Source organism: Narcine bancroftii, chromosome 5 (assembly GCF_036971445.1).
Source record: "Narcine bancroftii isolate sNarBan1 chromosome 5, sNarBan1.hap1, whole genome shotgun sequence".
Lineage (NCBI taxonomy): Eukaryota > Metazoa > Chordata > Chondrichthyes > Torpediniformes > Narcinidae > Narcine > Narcine bancroftii.
In genome coordinates, this window is record NC_091473.1 from 120367343 (window position 1) to 120382337 (window position 14995).

The 14995-nt window shown below is 38.8% G+C and overlaps 1 protein-coding gene across 11 annotated transcripts in view; it reads left to right on the top strand.

The window, feature by feature from the left end:
- Positions 1-14995, top strand: part of LOC138763922 (monocarboxylate transporter 13-like) — a 63012-nt gene that overhangs the window by 15737 nt on the left and 32280 nt on the right. For 6 of the 11 annotated variants that reach the window (XM_069938903.1, XM_069938914.1, XM_069938905.1 and 3 more), the window contains exons 2-6: positions 4857-5005; positions 8038-8259; positions 9244-9343; positions 9542-9622; positions 9996-10120. The gene's annotated coding sequence lies outside the window, so the exon portion shown is untranslated. The remainder of the gene's footprint in view (positions 1-4856; positions 5006-8037; positions 8260-9243; positions 9344-9541; positions 9623-9995; positions 10121-14995) is intronic. The other 5 variants (XM_069938909.1, XM_069938904.1, XM_069938912.1 and 2 more) reach the window with 5 other exon arrangements.

Sequence of the window (14995 nt, forward strand, 5' to 3'; positions counted from 1 at the left end):
GTTACCTCAGTTGACAAAAGAACAACAACAAAACCTGGATTCCTCGATATCATTGGAAGAAATTAGATGTTACCTACTGGAAAAGGTCGATTTACTGTGGAATTTTTAAAATGCTATGTGGAGAAGCTAGTCCTACTACTGTTGAATTTGTATAATGAGTCTATTGAGCGGGATAATTTACCCCCTACTTTATCACAAGCACTAATTACATTGATTCTGAAAGAGGGTAAAGACCTATTAGAATGTTAGAATTATAGACCAATTTCCCTAATTCCAATGGATATGAAAATCTTATCAAAGATTCTTATAAACCATTTAGATATAGTAATAACTTGCTTGATGCATAGTGATCAGGTGGGATTCATTAGGGGCTGCAGGTGATCTGATAATATCAGGTGTCTTCTGAATACTATGTGGTCAGTGGCCGATACACAATCACCTATAGCAGCTATTTCATTTGATGCTGAAAAAGCATTTGATTGGGTGGAATGGGGATATTTAAGATTCTTCAGTTTTTTTGGATTTGGACCCATTATTTTAAAATGGATTAGATTGTTGTGTAATAACCCTGAGGTTACATATCACCTTATTTCTCTCTTAGGGAGGGTACCTGACAGGGTTCCCCACTTTCCCCATTGTTGTTCTGTCCAGCTTTGGAGCCCCCTGGAAGCAGCTTTTAGAGAGAAGGAGAACTTTGTAGGGATATCTGTGGGAGGACAGGTTCAAAAACTGATGCTTTATGCGGATGATATTTTATTTCGTCGGACCCTGGTCAGTCGGTGCCATGTCTTTTGAATATGTTAAAGTCTTATTCTAGATTCTCAGGTTATAAGGTTAATTGGATAAAAATCAGAAACTTTACCATTGACTGCATACTGCCCTACATCTGCTTTTTATCCTAGTCAATTTCATTGACCAAAGAAGGGTATTAATTTTTCCCCACAACTGGAGGATTTAGTAAAGATAAATTTTGATTCATTATTGCAGAAAATTTCTTGTGATGTAGATATATGGTCATTGTACTTATCAATTTCGGGAAAAGTAAATGCCTTGAAGATGAATAGTATTCCAAAGATTATATACCTGTTCCAATCGTTACCAGTGCAAATCCCATGAACATAGTTTAAACAATTTGATAAAATAAATAAAAAATGGTGCGGCTGGAGCCGCTGCAGCGAAGAGTTGCCACAGGTGCAGACCCGCAGGGAGCAAAGATCCAGCACTCCCACGGAGTCCAGGTGCCCATTCGACTGCCATCGGCTCCACAGGCTTTGAGGGAGCCAATGGTGGTTTTATTGGAGATCCCGCAACCGTGGGGGTCTGCGCCCAAGATGGTGACACTTGTTATTCGGCAGCAGCCACAAGGGGCTGCAGACTCCAGGGAAGTGGAGGACTGGAGCAGGGCAGCAGAGGTTGGGATGATCACCCCCTCCCATTTGAGAAGGAGAAACAGAAGAGATGACCCACAGGATGGTGACTATGGCAACAGACCAATGAGGGGCTCTGAGATTGAGGGACCAGTGCATGCGGTGGACTGCTGGCGACTTGAAGCGAGGAACCTGCAGAGCTGCGGGCTGCTGGAGATTGCTGTTAGGAGATTCGTGCAGACTCACTAATGGCTGGAATGGGTTTAGGTATCGGAATTGGGATGCGAGGGGGTACTGAGAGAGCCAAAGGGTTCCTGACTGTGTCAGAGGTTCAGATCTGTAGCTCAGGTCGCCATTGGTTTAGACTGGACTCTGTGGGGCTGCAGGGGCAGCGGAAGAGCTGGAGGTGAATCTACAGACAGTCTGACTCTGGGGGGGTACTCTCCTTTGCTTCTCTTTCTCTGACTATGTCTGACTCTGAGAGGTGCTTCAGGCAATTTCTGCTGGTAGTGAATTTGCCTGCCTTGCAGCAGGCAACAAGAAATTTCATGTAATATGACACTGTTTTATTACTATGATAATAAATTGAACCTTGAAATCTTGAAATTGAGGCTTTTATTTGGAATGGTAAATGCCCATGCTTGAAAATTGTGTGAGGGATGATATTATATTTTATATTGTGTATAGATATGTTTTAAAGGAAATAAATTGTGGGGGGTTTTTAAGCAAACACAAACATTTTACAACACAGATCTCATTTAAAATGCCAGTGCTCTGCTCAAGCCAGACATTCCAGGCTTCCAGTGCCTTTGTAAGGACAATGGAAACTGGCTTTGCTGAAGGACTCCATATGTTGGTGTTAATTGGACATGCTGTGAAGTAATGGATTATTTTTGTTTTGGAAAGCAACAGATGAACGGACTCAGATTAGGTCCGGTGCACCGCTGTCTGTCTGATTGCAATTTGCTGTTCTAAGAGGTGCGTGTGCGTGTGTGTGTGTGAGAGAGAGAATTCATTTCTAGGGTTCTAAGGTTCAGCAGCAGCAGCTGGGACTGGAATGTGACAGGCTGGAAAGCTGGTTGAATAACCCCATTTTGAAGATGGATTGTGAGTTCTTAGTTCAGCCTGTTCAAAACCCTTGTCCACACAAGAGGAGATGGCTGGCTATATAATGTTTCACCTGAAAAGGAACTCTGTGGTGACCTGAAAGAAAGAGGCCTGATGGGCAAGTTTCTTTGGCAGGATATTGAAGTGGCTGAATGGAAGGAATCAGTTTGTGTCCAATGAGCACAAATCTCTCTCTGAAAACTGACAAGAACCTTCCTGAGTGGTAACCATTTACTTTTCAAGCATCAAAGCCTGGTGAAATTCATATATGTTACATTCTGTGCACAGTACAAGAATTGCCTGATACCAGTGAACTTGGAGGAATGAGAAGTGAGATTGGATTGTGAATCAAACTTTTCTGAACTTATACACACATTACTACTGTATCATGTGTGCTGAGAATTAGAAGGGGGTTAAGTTAGGTTAAGTTAATAGTAGTAAGTTACTTGATCCTGTTTTCATGTTTAAAGAAAATTAAAAGTAACTTTTATTTAAGTAATTATTTGTCTTGGTGAATTTCTATTGCTGCTGTGTTTTGGGGTCCTCTGGGCCCATCATACTTGATAAATTACAATTGCTAGTTGAAAGAGGGGGGACCTTAGGTTTGCCAAAGTTAATGTACTATTATAAACATCTAGCACATTGGTTTCTCCCTCCAGAGAGAGCACCTCCTGGGTATCATATTGAATGTTCGCGCTTCCTAATATTACAATGTTTGTCTATCAAGTTACCTCCCGAGGCAAGATCTCACCCAATTATATTGGCATGTGCATTTAGTTCTGGAATAATTATTTGAATTTAAATTATATTTGAGTGAAGCCTCTAGTATTTGGATGAATCTTAAATTGTGTAAAATCTTTTAATCAGCTAATCCAACAGTATGATATCTCTAGGTCACAATTTTGGAGATATCTTCAACTGTGTCATGTGCTTCACTCAACTTTTGGTTCTACACAGCAACCCCAACAAATTGCTATGATACTGTCTACTGTACTGGCTGCATATGGTAAAGGTCACAAAACCAAATTTTATCAATCAGCCTCAGGGGATAAATTTCTGTTGGCTCTTAAAAGAGCATGGGAAATAGATCTGAATGTGATTTTTGAGATGGAAGAATGGAATAAAATTTGTAAAAATATCAGAATAATGTCGAGACCCGAGAGTCCGCCTAATTCAGTTTAAGATTCTGCACCGTTTTTATTGGACTCCAGCAAGATTATATAGATTAAGTTTGAAAAATAACCCTGAGATAGATAAAGAGGACTTAAATACATGCATTTTGGTCTTTTCTCAGAAGTCAAAAATTTTGGATTCTGATAGATAAGTATATTGGTGAAATTTCAGGTGCTTTCAAATCCTTTTTGCCCCATACTCTTTGTCTTGGGAGACACACCTGGGTTATTTGGGGATAAATATTCTCAAAATTGGATTCCTACAAGTATAATGGTTGTATGTAAAGGTTGGAAGAATTTTGGGGGAACCATCATTTCAGGATTGTCTAAAGTTATAGCATTTGAATGTCTTACAAACAGTTTGATAAATTGGACATCTATACACAAAAATGGGGAGCAAATATCTAGGTTTCCTTGGTGGGGTGGAAAAAATAGTGAATGTTGTGGTGAAGCATATTAATGAACGGCAGTTTTTTTCTGTTACTAGAAATTAAATAGACACATGATTATTTTGACATTTTTGCTGCCATGTTTCTATTTTATGGATAAGTTTACGATTTGTAACTTAAGATTTACATAACTTTAACACTGATTCAAGGGATTTGGAAACTTTTTTTTAAAGAACTTGATAAAATTTAAATCGTAAAAAAAAAGTTGAAAGGGATTGAAGGAGGGGCCAACAGTTATCGGAGAATTTAAAGACCAAAAGGGGGCTACAGCAGTTCAATCAGGTTGTCAAGAACAATGCTGCCAGCTAATGCTGTCCACAGGCCTGCAAGGCAAAAATAGCATGTTAGAATGAATAAAATAATTGCATTTCCAGCACATGCATTCTCAGCACAATTATGTGGCTTAAAAGCTGACAGAATTTGTGAGAAAAATGATGTGCCCAACTACAATAACTTGTGTGCTTTTTTTAGATGTCCATTGAATCTTCCAGCTGGAATTGTTATCTGCATATTTACTTGTTTGGACATGCTCTTAAAATTACAACATTGTTACAATGTAGTTATTCATCTAATTTTCTAAACAATTTTTAATGCATCATTGAAATGATTCTCTTTGCTGAGATCTATTCAATATATTTCAAGTCCATTTTCATGGAAGAGGTGAATTAAGTAAAATAGATGTTGAAATTTCAGGTCCTTAAATACATCTTTTGCTCATGGGTAATATTTAAATGAGCTGAAATTGTAATTTTTTCATTCAGAGAGAAAGTACTTGATGCGCAGGAGACTGCAGATGCTGGGAATCTGAAGCCAAACACAATCTGCTGGACGAACTCAACAGGCCAAGCAGCATCAGTGGAGGAAAAAGTGCGGTCGACGTTTTGAGCCAAGCTCATCAAGACTGAGGAAAGTTAGTACAGCAGCAGTGGAAAGATGGTGGGGTGGCAGGCATGAAGCAGGGAATGCACGCAGACTGGATAATCAGGCTGAGGCAGGGAAGTGGTAAATCCGACCAAGGGAGAGAGGCAAAAGAAAACGGTGGGTAAACTGGAGGAAGATGAGTAATTTAGGCTGCAGTGTGTGTTAAGACACTCTGGTTTGCCAGTGCTGGAATCTGACCAGCAGAGAATGATAATATATTAATTGTAACATACATATAACATAACATAACAATTACAGCACGGAAACAGGCCATTAGGCCCTTCTAGTCCGCACCGAACCAAACACCCCTTTCTAGTCCCACCTCCCTGCACAATGCCCATAACCCTCCATCTTCTTCTCATCCATATACCTGTCCAACCTTTTCTTAAATAATACAATTGACTCCGCCGCCACTATTTCTCCCGGAAGATCATTCCACACGGCTACCACTCTCTGAGTAAAGAAGTTCCCCCTCATGTTACCTCTAAACCTCTGCCCCTTAATTCTTAACTCATGTCCTCTTGTTTTAATCTTTCCTCCTCTTAACGGAAATAGTTTATCCACATCCATTCTGTCTATCCCTTTCATAATATAACATAACATATTACAGCACGGAAACAGGCCATTAGGCCCTTCTAGTCCGCACCGAACCAAACACCCCTTTCTAATCCCACCTCCCTGCACAATGCCCATAACCCTCCATCTTCTTCTCATCCATATACCTGTCCAACCTTTTCTTAAATAATACAATTGACTCCGCCGCCACTATTTCTCCCGGAAGATCATTCCACACAGCTACCACTCTCTGAGTAAAGAAGTTCCCCCTCATGTTACCTCTAAACCTCTGCCCCTTAATTCTTAACTCATGTCCTCTTGTTTTAAACTTTCCTCCTCTTAACGGAAATAGTCTATCCACATCCATTCTGTCTATCCCTTTCATAATCTTAAATACTTCTATCAAATCCCCTCTCAACCTTCTACGCTCCAAAGAATAAAGACCCAATCTGTCCAATCTCTCCCCATACTCCAGATGCTTAAACCCAGGCAACATTCTGGTCAACCTTCTCTGCACTCTCTCCACTCTGTTTATATCCTTCCTATAATTAGGCGACCAGAACTGCACACAGAACTCCAAATTAGGCCGCACCAACACCTTATACAATCTCAACATCACCTCCCAACTCCTATATTCCATGCAATGATTGATAAAGGCCATATTGTACATATGCACCAAAATTCTTACTTGTTACAAATGAATGGGTATTTGTAAAAGCATGATAACAGTAAGCATTTGAATTTTAAAAAAAGACAAAAATCATAAAATAGATAAGTATTCTAAATATAAATTTTAAGCTTAGACGAACAGCCTTCTGGCCATGAGATGGTGCCGCCCAATTACCCCAAATAACCTACAACCCCCGTATGTTTTGAAGGGCTGGAGGAAACCCATGCAGGCACAGGGAGAATATACCAACTCCTTATAGACAGCACTGTTAACCTAGCACAAAAAATTTTGCCGAAAATCCCTTTGTGGTGGCAGAGCAGACCATAATTAATATAGTGTTCTGGTCGCCTCATTATAGGAAGGATATGGAAGATCTGGAGAGGGTGTAGAGGAGATTTACCAGGATGTTGCGTGGATTGGGAAATGTTTTGAGGTAAAGTTAGCAGAGCTGGGACTTTGGAGTGTTTAAGGATGAGAGGAGACTTGATAGAGGTCTACAAGATTATGAGAGGCATAAATAGGATGGACAGCCAGTGCCCGTTTCCCAGGGCAGGATCAGCAAACACCAGAGGACCTATGTACAAAGTTAAGGGAGGAAAGTTTAGGGGAGACACCAGAGTAAGCTTTTATTTTACTAAGGGTTGTGGGAGCCTGGAATGCTTTGCCAGGGATGGTGATGAAAGCTGAAACATTGGGAGCATTTAAGAAACTCTTTGACAGATACATGGATGAAAGTAAAATAGAGGGTTATGGGGTAGGGAGGGTTTAGTACTTTTTTAGGAAGGAATATATGGGTTGGCACAACATCAAGGGCTGAATGGCTTGTACTGCTCTGTATTATTCTATGTTCTCTATTCTAGTAAGGGGAGGTCCAAAGGTCTGTTGGAAAGAAACTGCTCTTTAATCTAGATGTGCCAATTCTGGACTTTCTTCCCAAAGGCAACAGTGAGAAGAGGTTGTGGAGGTCATGGTGGTGTAGGGTGGGGTGGGGGGGGGTCCCTTTATGATGTTGCCTGCCTACTTGTGGCAGTACCTTGCAAAGATGTCTGTAACAAATGGGAAGTTGCTTGGGAGAAGGTTAGAATGGTGGTATAAAGATATACCAGATGGGGCCAAATGGAAGTGGAAGGGTGGGGAAGAGTGCAAGAATCCAGTAGGGAGGTGGGTTTTGGGGGCTGGAACCAAAGAGGATGGGGAATGAGAGTGGGTGGGGTTAGTTGGGTAGGGGGACAAAAGAGGGGAGAGGAGGAGAGAGCATGAGTGGTAGAGAAGTAGAGAGACGGGATTTAAATATCTTATGTCAGTGGTATTTAAATACCTTTAAAATTGCTTGCTTTACTGTTCCTTGTTTCTGGCGGAAAAACACATGAATTGCCAAGAGATGCATGAATTGCCTACATGAACCCATTCCAACTGTTGGAACTTTATCAAAAGTGAAGAAAATACCCAAGACAATGGCATTTTGATCCAGACTAGTCACATGTGCTACATATCAATGGCTTTGCCCTTTTGAGAAGTTTCTGAACTTTTGTTGCTTCAAGTACAATTCACAAAATACAATAAAATCCATGGTGTCTGCACCTGCAGGGATTGATAGATGAATTTTCCAGTTGCTAGAGACTGCATTTTGCATGGATTGAAGAACTAATGGCGACATGTGCCAATTTTAAACTTCCATGATTTTTACCCTCTTATTTTCTGTGATTTTGTTTTTGCCGGTTGGTTGAATTCCGGATAACAGGGATTTTTCTGTTTATCTTTTCACTGATGTTCAATTTCTTGGCTGTCTTTGTCAGATTGTGCGTTGTATTGGAGATGTCAAGTGCTGGCTTGTAGACAAATGGACATCCTGGGCCAGTGTCCTTCTCCCCATCACCAGAAGTGCAGATTCTCAGATATAACCTATCAAGGCACCAACAACTACTGGTCAGTGAACGTCACTCCGTTTGAACTCCACTCAGCCAATCAATTAATTGATAACCTTGCATTGTTGAGAAGTCAGAACAGTTTTAATACAGGTGAGTCCCCTTTAGCTTGATCAGAGCTAGCATATTCTAAAGATTTATATATCAGGGAAGCCAACAAAACAAAATATGGGGAACCATTATTTAAAATGATTTTATAAAATTCTTCAAAATCCATTAATAATCTGTCATCAATGGAAAGTGAAAGATGGAACAGGTAATATTGGAGGCCTACTTGCTGAAACTGTTTCCAATCCCACTGATACATTTGAGTAGAATGTCTTCCTTGTTCATTTATGCTATCAGTGGATAATAAGTGGACAAGTGGAATCAAGATTAAGGAGTACAATGCAAAGACACATATGGCATGCACATTTTGTTTATTTCTGTGACCTCAAAAATATATGTAAATGTAGTGGTATTAAAAAAAAAATTGCACATACAGCACAGTAACAGGCCCTTCTGGTCTGCGAGCTCATGCTTTCCAATACTCCAATTAGCTGACATACTCCATACGTTTTTGGATGGAGGGATGAAACCAGAGCACTTGAGGAACCCCATGCAGACGTGAGCAGAACGTATAAGCTCCTTATAGACAGTTCTGGCACTATACTAGCATTGCGTTGACCATCATTCTAATCATCCAGTTAAGGTGTGTTGTTTTAAAGCTGTACACAACAGATGTTGTCAGATGGTTTCACTGATAGTAAAAGAACCACATAAATCAACTGTGAAGTCACGCCTCATTGGTATGAAGGAGGATAGTGACACACAGTCTTTAGAGACCAAAGACCCGAGGCCTTGCACTGGGAGCAGCCTGAAGTCCTGTATCAGTGGCAGAAGGAGGGCACTGCCTCACAATCTCCTAACCTGTCCGCACTGTCTTCTCCAATCCTATCTGTGGAGAAGTGTAGAATTTCCACATTGGGCACATTAGCCACTTCAGGACTATTGGAAGTGAGTCATTCAAGCTATGTTGAAATTGCCTGATTTATTTGTGCTCATTGTCTTTGAGGTATAGGGTTATGTGTTTCACAGGCCTTCATTGGTATCCACTTCTGATGATCAAAAAAAGCTGCAAAGAATAAATGAATGCACTCAGAATTTGGAAGCACTTTGACCTTGAAGCAAGCAGTAGGTAAATGAAACAACACAAATGAATCTGATAGGGAAGCAATGCCAGGGTGAAGTAGAAGTCGTTAGCATAGTATCTGCCAGCAATGTTTGCTTTTCTTGCTTAGACATTTAGCTTTGCCCTGCCCATGTCCTTTGCTGCTCATTTCCTCATTCCCTTCTCCCAAATGACTTCATGAACCAAATATTTATTTAACAATAGATTTGCCTGTTATCAAGTTGACTCGGAACGGAGCCACTTTCATTGTGCACAGGATTTGGTTAATGCAACAGGCTTCTGAAGGTAATGTATAATGGCTTAATACCTGTTAGTGCTTGTACAAAATGGTAAGTGCAAACACCTCTTCTGTCAAAGTGCAGAATCCAGTACATGGCTATAGTTGCTGGTCTTCCACAGATGCATTAGATCAGATCTGTCATTTAGAAGGATGTAAACATTTGTGTGGGATCACTTGGAAGTTCGTTGAGTCTTTGAATGTTCAGCCAGCATTGATTGGTCAAGTACATTTACAAGATTTCTGTCCATGGGAATTTATCATGTCATTGTCCAATTATGATCATACTTCAAAAATTATTTCGTTGTTTGTGAAGCACTTTGTGAGATTTTGAGGAAATGAAAGAAATGGAATGCAAATTAATTTATCTATCAAATGCAGAAATTTGGAGAAGAACTGGACATAGTAACTTCACATGCAAGAACACTTTCAAAGCCGTCGGCTTGAGTGACTATAAAAGCAGATAAGGTGGGGCATCAAATACACAGGAAGGTATCTGTTCAAAGGTAAGAACATTTAATATTTATCTATGTTTTTGAGTTGATTTAAGCAGGTGGGACTTAATAAAGCTGCTACAGGTATAACTTCATTGTAATAAATTTGACCTGGGAGTAATAATGCCCTTCAAACTCAACACTGCTGGGGAGTAGTGGCCAGTAGGAGAATACCAGCCCTCTCCAGAAAAGAAGAAATAAAGTGAAGAAAACACAAAGTTCAAGAAAGACAAAGCACAACAAATAAAAGATAAAGTTGTGGAGAAAAGCAAGAAAATGGCACCCAAGAAGGAAAAAGCAAAAACAAAAGGAAAAAAAGAAGAAAAGACACCGGAAGAGAAAGGAGAAGGCCTTACCTGCATGAATAAACAGGGAGCCGTCGTGGAGAAAAGAGCCCACTCCCCGAGGTTGGTGACGACCCCGCAGAGTCGCGACCTCCCGACCGCTGGACTGCAAAAATGGCTCTCTGAGCCAAACAGAAGTGCACAATGCGCACACTAAGGAAAAAAGAAAACACCGACGGGAGGGGGGGCCCAGCTGAGGAGCGAACTAACACAGCGTGACCAGCTGAGGGATGCCCGACATCAGAGCTCTCAGCTGGAAGAAGAGGAAAGCGACAGGAAAGGGAGTAATAGGAAAGAAGAACAGCAACCGGAGGCCCAACAGATAACTAGCCCAGAAGAAGAGGGCCAATAGCAAGAAGCCATGCAAAAAAACCGCCCAGCAAAGTGAGGCAAGCAGCTCAACAAGAAAGTCAGAAGAGATGCAGATACAAGGAAGAGAAGTAGAAGACACAAACACAGGTGCAGACACAGAAGAAGAGGAAGAAGAAGACCAAACCCTGCACAGAGGAATAGGATGTAAAACAGATGGACAGTATATAGATTAAAAAAAATTTCAAGAACAAATGAGAGCATTAAAAGAATGGTTGACATTAGAATTTAGTGAAATGAATAGTACAGAAGAAAAAGTGATCAGAATCGAGCTGGACATGACAGAAATAGGGAAAAGATTAGAAAATGTGGAAGAACGAGAAACAGCTGTAGAAATGGAAGTGAATGACTGAAAAAAATTGGAAGAAAGTGACAAAAAAGTTAAAGAGTCACAAGAGTTGTTTGCTCAGAAGATGGATATAATGGAAAACTATAGTAGGCGAAACAACATAAAGATAGTGGGCCTAAAGGAAGATGAAGGAGGCAAAAATAATGAAGAATTTATAAAAGAATGGATCCCAAAGGTTCTGGGAATGCCAGAAATACAGGAAGGAATGGAAATAGAAAGGGCACACAGAACACTAGTCCCGAAACCACAGCCACAACAAAAACCAAGATCCGTTTTAGTAAAATTTCTGAGATACACAACAAGAGAAAATATACTGGAGAGGGCAAGGAATAAAATTAGAGAAGACAAAAAAACCATTGGAATACAAGGTTCAAAAAATATTTTTTTTACCTTGACATAAGTTTTGAACTCTAAAGAAGAGGAAGGAGTTTAACATAGCAAAATAGATCCTGTGGAAAAAAGGCTATAAATTTATGTTAAGATATCCAGCTGTGCTTAAAATATTTATCCCGGGGGAGCAAAACAGACTGTTCTCAGATCCGGAGAAAGCACGAGAATTTGCAGAACACCTGCAGGACAGAAGGAGAGATGAAGAGATGTAACAAGAATGAAGAACGATGACAAACTACAAATAAAGATGTAAAAATAATGTATAAGTAAGAACTAAAGAAGGGAAAGAAAAGGGAAGAAAGGAAGTGGGGGGGGGGAAGAGGGTGAGCTTTGTTAAATGTGAAGATAAAAGTCTTTTCTGGAGGAGGTTGAGTGGAAGAGAATAACAGTCACTGCGAGATCAGTTGACGCTTGCGAGCGGGTTCGCAATCCAAATGGAAAGGGGAGTTGTGGTTGCTCTGCAAGGGACAAGGGGCAACTCAGAGAGGGGGGGCACTTGGGGTTAAGTGGGAGTTGTTGAAGTATTTTATGTTTTAGAAGTATTGTCATACATTGAGTTCAAAAAGGGAAAACTGAGGGATGAAAATGAGGAAAAGGGGGAAGGTGGTGGTGAGGAAGTGGAAATGAGGTGTAAGCAGAATATGAGATGGCCATGTTGAAATATATGACAATAAATATTAATGGAATACATAACCAAATTAAAAGGAAAAGGCTATTAAATTTACTGAAAAAAGAAAAAATAGATATAGCATTTGTGCAGGAAACGCAACTAACTGAAGTGGAACATAATAAATAAAGGAGAGACTGGGTAGGGCACGTAGCGGCAGCATCATATAATTCAAAAGCCAGATGTGTAGCTATATTAATAAATAAAAATGTACCAATCAAAATACAGGAGGAAATAATAGATCCAGCAGGGAGGTATGTAATGATAAAGTGTCAAAGATATTCAGAATTCTGGAATTTGATCAATATATATGCACCTAATGAAGAGAATCAAAAGTTTATGCAAGATTTTTTTGAAGATTGTAGATATGCAGGGGAATATATTGATAAGAGGGGATTTTAACCTTAATTTGGACCCAAAGTTGGATAAAACTGGACAAAAGACTAGCAAAAAGAATAAAGTGGCCAAATTTATGGTTAAATCAATGCAGGAAATGAAACTTATGGATATATGGAGGAGGAAACACCCAAGAGAGAAGGAATTTTCATATTATCTGAATTTTAGGAACAATTATACCAAACTGAGAATGAGGGGAAAGAAGACAAAATAGAAGAGTTTTTAGCTAAAATTGAACTGCCAAAATTGCAAGAAGAGGAGCAAAACAAGTTGATAAAACCATTTGAAATAGAGGAAATACAGGATATAATAAAAAAGCTGTCAATCAATAAAATGCCTGGAGAGGATGGATTCCCAATAGAATTCTATAAAACATTTAAAGAGTTATTAATTCCTCCTCTCCTGGAAGTAATGAACCAGATAGAAGAAACACAAAACTTGCTAGATTCATGTAAAATAGCAATAATTACAGTAATACCAAAGATGGGGAAGGATCCACTAACTCCAGCATCATATAGACCAATATCTCTACTTAATTCAGATTATAAGATAATAGCATTATTAGCAAACAGATTGACCAACTGTGTACCAAAAATAGTAAAACAAGATCAAACTGGATTTATTAAGAAAAGACAAACAGCAGATAATGTCTGTAAGTTCATTAATTTAATTCATACAGTTCAAGGAAATAAGATACCAACAGTGGCTGTTGCTTTAGATGCAGAAAAAGCCTTTGACAGGGTAGAATGGAATTATTTTTTCAAAGTATTACAGAGGTTCAACCTACCAGAAAAATATATTAGTTGGATTAAAGATTTATATAAATGGACCATTGGCGAAGGTGACAGTAAATGGATATGTATCAAACCAATTTAAATTAGGTAGGTCAACTAGGCAGGGATGTCCACTATCTCCCTCACTGTTCGCTTTAGCAATAGAACCATTGGCAGAACTGATAAGAACAGAAAATAAAATAAAAAGGATAAAAATAAAGGAGAATGAGTATAAAATCATTTTATTTGCAGATGACATCATAGTATACTTAACAGAACCAGAAATATCAATAAAAGAACTACATAAGAAATTGAAGGAATATGGAGAAATATCAGGGTACAAGATCAAAGCAAATAAAAGTGAAGCGATGCTAATGAGTAATGCGGATTATACAGAATTTTAAAAAGAATCACTATTTAAATGGTAAACACAAGCAATCCAATACCTAGGTATTAGCTTAGATAATAATTTAAACCACCTGTACAAATTAAATTATCAGCCATTAATGAAGAAATTACAGAAAAGACTTAGAACATTGTAAAGAATTGCCACTAACATTGTTAGTGTAAATTGCATTAAACGAATGTCTTCCCAAGGATACAATACCTATTTCAATCGTTACCAATTCCCTTAGTAGAGAAATTCTTCAATGAACTAAAGAGAATAATAAGGAAATTCTTATGGAAAGGGGGGAAACCAAGGATAGCGTTAGATAAATTAACAGAGTGGTACAAACAAGGTGATTTGCAGTTACCAAACTTTTAAAATTATTATAGAGCAGCATTTATTTAATACCTGATCAGATTTATCAGATTTTTATCAGACAAGGGAAAAACCAGGTTGGACTAAGATAGAACTAAATAAAATGGGGGAGAAGGTATCGGAACATATACTTTATAAGTGGGATGAAAAACTGGTGCAATATAAAAGTTCACCAGTACTGCATCATTTACTCAATATATGGAAGAAGATTCACTTAGGAAGGAAAAAAACAAATTAGCAACTACCAAAATTATTATTGACGCAAAATCAACTAATCCCTTTCACAATAGATAACCTTTCCTTTAGAGAATGGGAGAGAAAAGGAATTAAAAGAATAGAAAATTGTTTTTTGGGAAATAATTTATTTCAATGTTTGCATACCATCAACTGAAAACCTACTTGAAGGACTAATTGGGAAGCAAACTGAGATTACCAGAAGGAAGCAGCTTTGAATATGTGATTACAGAAACAATGATAATAAAAAGATTTATAACGAACATGTACATCAAGCTGCAAGAGAAGGAAAATGATGAATTAAGGTATAAACCCAAACAAAAGTAGGAAAAAGATTTAAACATAAAGATAAAAAATGAAATATGGGAAAAGTTATGCTCTGGAACTATAATAAACATGAGGTTACGCATGATACAATATAATTGGTTACACAGGTTATATATCATGCCCCAAAAGTTAAATAAATGGGACCCAGCAGTATCAGATAGATGTTTTCGCTGTAAGAAGGAAATGGGAACAATAGTACATGCAATTTGGGCATGTGAGAGTGGAAAAGTTTTGGGAAAATCTAAATCAGGTATTAAATAAATTCGCAAAAAGCA